The sequence below is a fragment of the Pseudonaja textilis genome, chromosome 7 (genome assembly GCF_049901715.1).
Source record: "Pseudonaja textilis isolate UNSWEBS1 chromosome 7, rPseTex1.2, whole genome shotgun sequence".
NCBI lineage: Eukaryota > Metazoa > Chordata > Lepidosauria > Squamata > Elapidae > Pseudonaja > Pseudonaja textilis.
The window spans coordinates 22,516,778-22,524,185 of NC_141996.1; the positions used below are offsets into that span (position 1 = coordinate 22,516,778).

Sequence of the window (7,408 nt, forward strand, 5' to 3'; positions counted from 1 at the left end):
GAGAAGCTATGCAATCATTTTTTCTACTTTTGAAATTTCAGTAAGAACTCTCCACATTTCTGCTACTAATACTGTATATTCAGAACTAGAAATCTGATATTCTGAAATAAAAATGATAGCTAAGTTCTTAGCACTATATACTTTTTCTTCACTTTCCCACTTCCAAATTGCAATGCACACAAAACATCCTTAAGAAATGGGGTTTTCAGCTCACTACAGAAACATCATGGGTTTATAACTAAGAAATCTGACAAATAGCCATAGTGAGTTCTAGCTCTCTGATTCCCCTATTTCTTTTCATTCACTATTAGCTTTGCTTTTTTATATTTTTGTACTAATTGTAAAAGGTTAACATTTCTAGAGAATCACTTTGAATTTTTTTCATGAAAATGCTAAAAACTAGCAAACACAGTTTCTGATGGGGGATAGATAATGTTCATAAATAAAATATGTGAATGACCTACATATATAAACAATGTATTACATCACCAGGAAATGCAGCTGTAGCATTCATACATAAATGGAGCTGAATGACAAAGACTATTAGCTTCCTTCCGAAATTTAACTGTCCATAAAAACAATCTTCATCTCCTCTAATCCCAGATGTTTTTTAAAAAAACCATCACAATCTCAAAAGCCAAGAAGTTTGTCCTATTTTGTTTGTATATGCTTTAGTTTTCTAAAAAAAAGTCTCAAAACATGAGCTACATGATATTGCAAACAAAGCTGTTTCATTTGAATGTACTGAACTATTAATTGCTGGTAGCTGGCGTCTGTTCAGAACATAATCCAAACAAATTAATTCACTTGAGATACAACAAATCCATATAGATAATTTCTCAGTGCATGGCTGAAGAACTGCTGATGTCACCCAATTATATTTGGTATTTGGCGACACAATTCAACATTACAACTGATGTGATACAAAAATAAATATGTCCTTAAATTTTTGTACACTTCAAGAACCATCAATCAATACATTCCAGCAAAATAAAAATATTCTCTGTCTCAGAAAGAATATTATCCATATCAAGAAATGTTCTAGGTCAGGTTGAGAACCCCATTAACCCTTGAGGAATGTGTCAGGGCTGCCCTTCAACAAACAGCGCTAAGACAAAATTAAATTGGGGTTATTTTATTTATTTAGCGGATTACTTTATTTACTGCCAAGGGCGTTTATAATAATAAGTACAAAAAAAAATAAAACAACTACAGCAAATAAATAAATACATTTACAAAATTGTAACATCATAAAACCATAATTACATCTTAAGCATCAGACCCAACAGCGTGCAGACAATTACAATACAGGTAGTCCTCAACTTACAACAGATCATTTAGTGACCATTCAAAGTTACAACAGTATTGGGAAAAAATGACATATGACCACTTTTCACTCTTACAACCACTGGTCATGGTCACATGATCAAAATTAAAATGCTTCGCAACTGGCTCATATTTATGTCAGTTGCAAGTGTCCTGAGGTCTTGTGATCACCTCTTTTGTGACCTTCTGACAAACAAAGTCAATGGGCAAACCAGATTCACTTAACAACTGTATCACTAACTTAATAACTGCAGTGATTCACTTAACAACTGTGGCAAGAAATTTTGGGCTCAATTGTGGTTGTAAGGACTACCTGTAATATGATTCTTCTCTCTATATTTTCTAGGCTTCTTTCCTATGACAATAAATGTTGCATTTCGGTTGATATGGGGTCCCTAGAGCCCTCAGGAACTAGGGGGGAATAAATGTATGCTTGGAACCTCAAAATGTAGTTCCCTAAAATCTCAAACCACGGGAAGCAAACTATCTCCTTGCACAATGGCTACTTTGACCCGTGTTTGCTAATACCGATGTCAGGTTTATTTCTAACAGTTGTTACATCTCTTCAAATTGGCGTAACAGAATTTAACAGTAGATAGTTCTCAGTTTGTTAGTGGATAAATTACGTGCACATTCCATGTTAGTACCTTAAATCAACCAACTTAGACCAAAGACTTGATAAATCACACATGGCAATAAGATCCATGTCAAAAATCCCTCTATCAGCGGAGTTGCATTAAGAGAGTTGTACCAGTTAATTGCATTCTCTGTCACTAGTTCCCATCTGTTTCTATTTCTTTACATACAATTAAGCCCTTTAGTACCTTTTTCAATAATTAAATCATGCAAATCAAAACACCAAAATCCTTGTTTGAAAATGAAACTTTTAAGTTTTTGAGATTATGGATCTAAACTGCAGAACATTATGCCACCCGTTTTCAGCACACACCACAGAATCTTGACAGTGTGATTTGAAAAAAAGATCTGGGATGGCTCCCTCGGTTGCCAGTTCAGATGATGAGGATCTGGTAGGGCTTATGGGGAGCACCAGGGGGATTTCAGAACCCAGGAAAATTCATCATAACTTCAAACTGTCACTAAGTGACTAGTCACAAGTCGAAGATTATCTGTATCAGAAAGGACACACGACCAGATGAGCTAATTCTACTTTATTATAAGGCTACATTAACAAAATCTAGCAAGTCTGATAGTACAAACCTACCATCATCTCTTTTTCAGCCTAAGAAATCAGGGAGGTTCCTAAGTTTCTTTCTCTTCCCATTATGTAGCTGTGGGCTATGCCCTCTCTTATCCGTTCCCTACTGTGAAGCTTCTAAACTGGTACAACAGTAGTTTACACTGTTTTCTCTAAATATTAGGTACAGGGAATCATGGATTTACAACCACAAATGAGCCCAAAATTTCTATTGCTAAACAAGGCAGTTGTTAAGTGAGTCATACCCCATTTTACAACCTTTTTGCCATACGTGTTAAGCAAGTCGCTACAGTTTTTAAGTGAATCATGTGCTTGCTAAGTGAATCTGGTTTTCCCCATTGATTCTGCCTGTCAGAGGTTCCTTAGGAAGGTTGCAAACAACAACCCTAGGAACCCAGATTACAACATCAAAAGACTATGTAAATATGATTTGGAATCTTGTTAGGACTCAGGATGAGAAAAGGAATACTGGCAAATTTTGCTTTAGGGTGTCACAGTACTGGACACAACAAAAGAGAAAATTCACATAAACATCAAATTAAGATTCAAATTCAATTGTGGGATATAAATCCAAAATTTCTGTGATAATTTCAGTGGAACAGCAAGATCATACAATAAGAAATGACTCTTCATAACCAGATCACAAGCTATGTAGAATTTTAAATTTCCAAAGAAAAAAAAAGAAAATATTTTGAGGAACTCCCCATTCATTGATCATGGGTATAAGATCTGTTTACTTTGAATGTATAAAAAGATACTAATCCAATCTGATTTTTTAAAAAACAGCATTAAACCATCCATGGGGAACAAAATTTATCAATCTTCATTGTTTATAAAATACATGAAGATCCCCTTTAATTAAGCTGGAAAGAAACTGGTATCTCCTGATTGTAAACAATACTAATAAATGTTAAGTAGCACTAATGCTACAAATCTAAAATAGAAAAGATTTTCCTTCTTTGCATTATCTTCTCAAGTCTCTTATATTTTAGAAACTTTCAAAAACATTGTATTATGTATACTATCTCAATTCCTGTTTCTACTCATCTAGTTTCCATTATCAGATTTTCTAATATGAACATAAATACACATGATAATGAGGATCTTATTCAGCCTACATAACTAGTTCATTTTACTTAGTTTTCCATTATTTTTTCTTCTATGCACATAAAAACACATTAGTTACAATTTGCCATACATTAATAATTAAACTATTAAGAAATAAAGCAGTTCTCCTCAACACATGCTGATTTTATATTTTTTTTCTTAAAGCATTAATGCATCAATATCCTGACAATGCCCACAAGCCGCAACTCATCCATTGTCCAACTGACTGGTGTTACCGTGGGGCCCGTCATTTCATGAGGAAGAGAACTGTCTATCAAGGAACAGATGATAGAGATGATAGTAAAGTTGCATCAAGGAATAAGCTAGAATTGTGTAAAACATGGCTAAACAATTTGGAGGGGGAGTTTTAAGAAAATAACATACTTTATGGATGATTCAGTGTAAGAAGCTCTGTTTTTTCTAGCAAAAAATTAAAAATTCTGTATCTTAGGATAATCCTGTCATATAGGATTTCTCTGAGGTTTTGTGATAGAAGGATACCTTGAAATATAGGAAATATGAATTTATTACTTGGATGTGAAAGACCAACACCATGGATTTAACTTAGTTATTCATCTTCATTTCTATTTATGGGCCTAATATCTATTAAGGTCAATTCTACAATACTGTTATCAAAAATAACCTCACACTAACAATTGTGTACATTAAATACAAGCCTACATATCTCACCAAAAAATGCACATATAAATTCCAACTAAATTATCATTAAGAAAAACCCCTATCCAGATATTGCACAGATTAGTTAAGTTAATGGAGTTAAATTAATAATAGCTGATTCACATATATCAATCATCATTTAACACCGCATACATGTAGTATATGTGGTCCCTAAAACATACAAAAGAACTTTGAAAAAAATACATTGTGGGACTGCTATGACTTTCATTCTTTTTATTACAAAACCCTAAACCCTACATGAATCTAGAGATCTTTTAAATATTTACATTAGATGTTAGAGAAAAAGCAACACAAAGTGAATTACCATATACAATTATATTATTAACTATGAAGTTTTTTTAGATATCTGACAAATAATAATTTAAAGACAGTTTTGAGAAATTGAGTCATGAACAATGAACTCTAACAATGTACTTAAATTGTATGTTTGATTGTAATGTCTTCTGTCCCATGACATTTAGCAAGTTTTATCTGAGAAAGAAATTATATGGTACCGTACATATATACATACCCATCAGGCTTTCCTTTTGGGAATAAATCATAATATAAGCATAGAAATGAATACAAAATAAGCCAAAGAAATTAAAGACATCAGATAAATGAAAGGATTCTAGCAAAAGAAAAATGAAGGATTTAACTATACCACTCCTTATCTTTCGACCACTGCAAACCATCTTTGCATCCATTCTACCACATCTGTTTATACAGTCTTGAGTCTCTTTATGAGCTCATTAATTTCTTTTAACCACAATTTTCTTCTCTTTCCTAGAACACATGAGCTACTTGGGGTAAAATTTAGGATGGGCTGCACTTGTGGCATACTAGCTAGAATGCACCAAAACTGACCAGTATAGTATTTTTAGTTTTAGCAGAGATTACTACCGAGTGGGCAGGTATACAAGTAAAACTGGTAGTCTATACCTTCTCTACCTTCCTAAAATACATTATGTGAAAAATATGTTATGTTTGTTGACTTAGATATTAAGAAAGTAAATAGGTTCAAATTATGATATTTATGCTATTTGTCAAAATAGCAAACTGAAATTTGAATGCCAAATACAAAATAAACAGTATGTGATAAATATAAAACACTTCTGTTAATAAATATATGCACACACCTATATACATACGCACACACATATATACACACACACATATACATGTTATAGAAATGAGTCAAGAAACTGGAACAAGTAAAATGCTGTTGATCTGTTGTGTGTTGTTGAAAGAGACAAGTTCTTGTGTGCAAAAAAGTGCTTTTGTCAACTGTGCTACATACAACTTCTGCCCACTCTGTTCCATGGAAGTGAAAGTTGGATATATCAAGAGAAACATAAAAGAAAATTGAGTGCAGTGGGAATAGAATATTTAAGATATAGTAAAACAATAAAAAATAGGCTCAATAATGAATGGGGGATGAATAGACACACTAGTGCGCAAGCAAACAAGCATGAAAGAAATGTATTGAAGAAAAGTCCAAATTGTAAATTTAAGAATAAGTAAACACGTCAAGGGAAAGAAGACACAAAATAATAAGATGGCGTTCATAATATCCTCAAAGAGATAAGACTTTTACAGAACAAAGGGAAGTGTATAAAGTTGTATAGATATGGTGAAATTAACTGATTGTTAGATTACCTGGCATCAAATCATTTCAGACACCTAGCAACCCATGGGCAGAAATAAAGGATGGCTGCAAAGGCTGAAAAACATGGAGCCTATGTTTTCGTGAGATGAGTCACCATATAAATAGGATACATAAATTAATAAAAACCAGAATTTCCTTCCTTATCTCATGCCTATAATTTCTTTTGCTCGTTATTTTTACTCCTTTACTTACTGCTCTATATAGCTTTGTTTTATCATGAAAGTGAGCATGATGACTGGTATGTAATTCCTCTTGTCCCCACTATTCCTTTCGATTTGAAGCCATTGCAATACTGCTCATTAACTTTCTGTCTCCTCACTATCACTGTATAACATATTTACCCTGAAGCCTCTAATCCTGCAGCCTCCCTGAAAGGTGCTGCATCGGCAGGCCCATCACCCTGTGTATCCTGTGCCACTAGCTGAGAATGGAGGGAACTGAGCTCCATAGATCTATAAGGAAATCCCAAACTTAAAACTGACGACCCTCCCCACCCCCCATCATTAAAGAGGGGCTTCTCTGCGCCGTTATACTTGGGATTCAATCCTAGTTACAACTGACCCGCGCCGAACTCCATCCATTGCACAGGTAAAAAAAAAAAGCATCTTTTTCCTCACCCTCCCTTAGAATAAGCAACTGAGTATCCCAAACCTGATTCCCCCCAACCCCTTCCCCAAAAGGCACATGGGAATCGCCAGCATCTGTAGTAAGCTCGCTCTCGCCGGCATCTGTAGTAAGCTCGCTCTCTTCCAGCAGCCAGACAAATCGATCGCCAGCGAGACTACAACTCCCATCATGCTTCTCGAAAAGAAAAAATATTTTCTTTCCAAGCTCTCTCCCCCACCCCCCACCCCCCGGCCGACTTGCTCACCTGGGGAGGAAAACGCCTGTTACGAATTCCGGGGGCTCGCGATTCCGAGCGGGGAGGGTGGGTATTGCATCCTCCGTCTTCGAAGCTAATCTTTGGGTCTAAAAACGCAAAAAAAAAAAAAAAGGATGCAGCTGCTGGGCCTACGGCAGGGAGGGGCCACCGCCTTCGCGTGCTCGTGCGCGCAGGGCGCGGAAAGAGAGGGGGGGCACCGCCTTCTGGGTCCCTCGGCCCGTTGGCGCGCGTGCGGGACAGTTAGCGGCGGCGAATTGGTTACCATGGTGGCAGAGGGAAGGCGGGTTGAAACCTCCTGACGCTCCTCCCCCTATTGGCGGGAGGGAGAGCCGAATCTTTGCTGTGGAGGCGCTTCACTGCACCGTCCAACGTTGGTCGTTCCCGGGTTTTTGTTTTTATTCCCCCTCGTCAGGGCTTCCCACCTTCAAACTGAAGTGAATACTGTCAATTTTATCAAGCCACCACGTTTTTCCGCCTCTATAGAGAAAATTGCTCCTTTTTTATTGGTGTGTGAATATACGCTGCCTCA

At 36.2% G+C, this 7,408-nt stretch overlaps 1 protein-coding gene across 1 annotated transcript in view; it reads right to left on the bottom strand.

Annotated features, from left to right (window-relative positions):
• Nucleotides 1-7,122, bottom strand: part of KATNAL1 (katanin catalytic subunit A1 like 1) — a 34,964-nt gene extending 27,842 nt beyond the window's left edge. The window contains exon 1 of the mRNA XM_026708897.2: nt 6,868-7,122. The gene's annotated coding sequence lies outside the window, so the exon portion shown is untranslated. The remainder of the gene's footprint in view (nt 1-6,867) is intronic.
• Nucleotides 7,123-7,408: the final 286 nt, after the last annotated feature.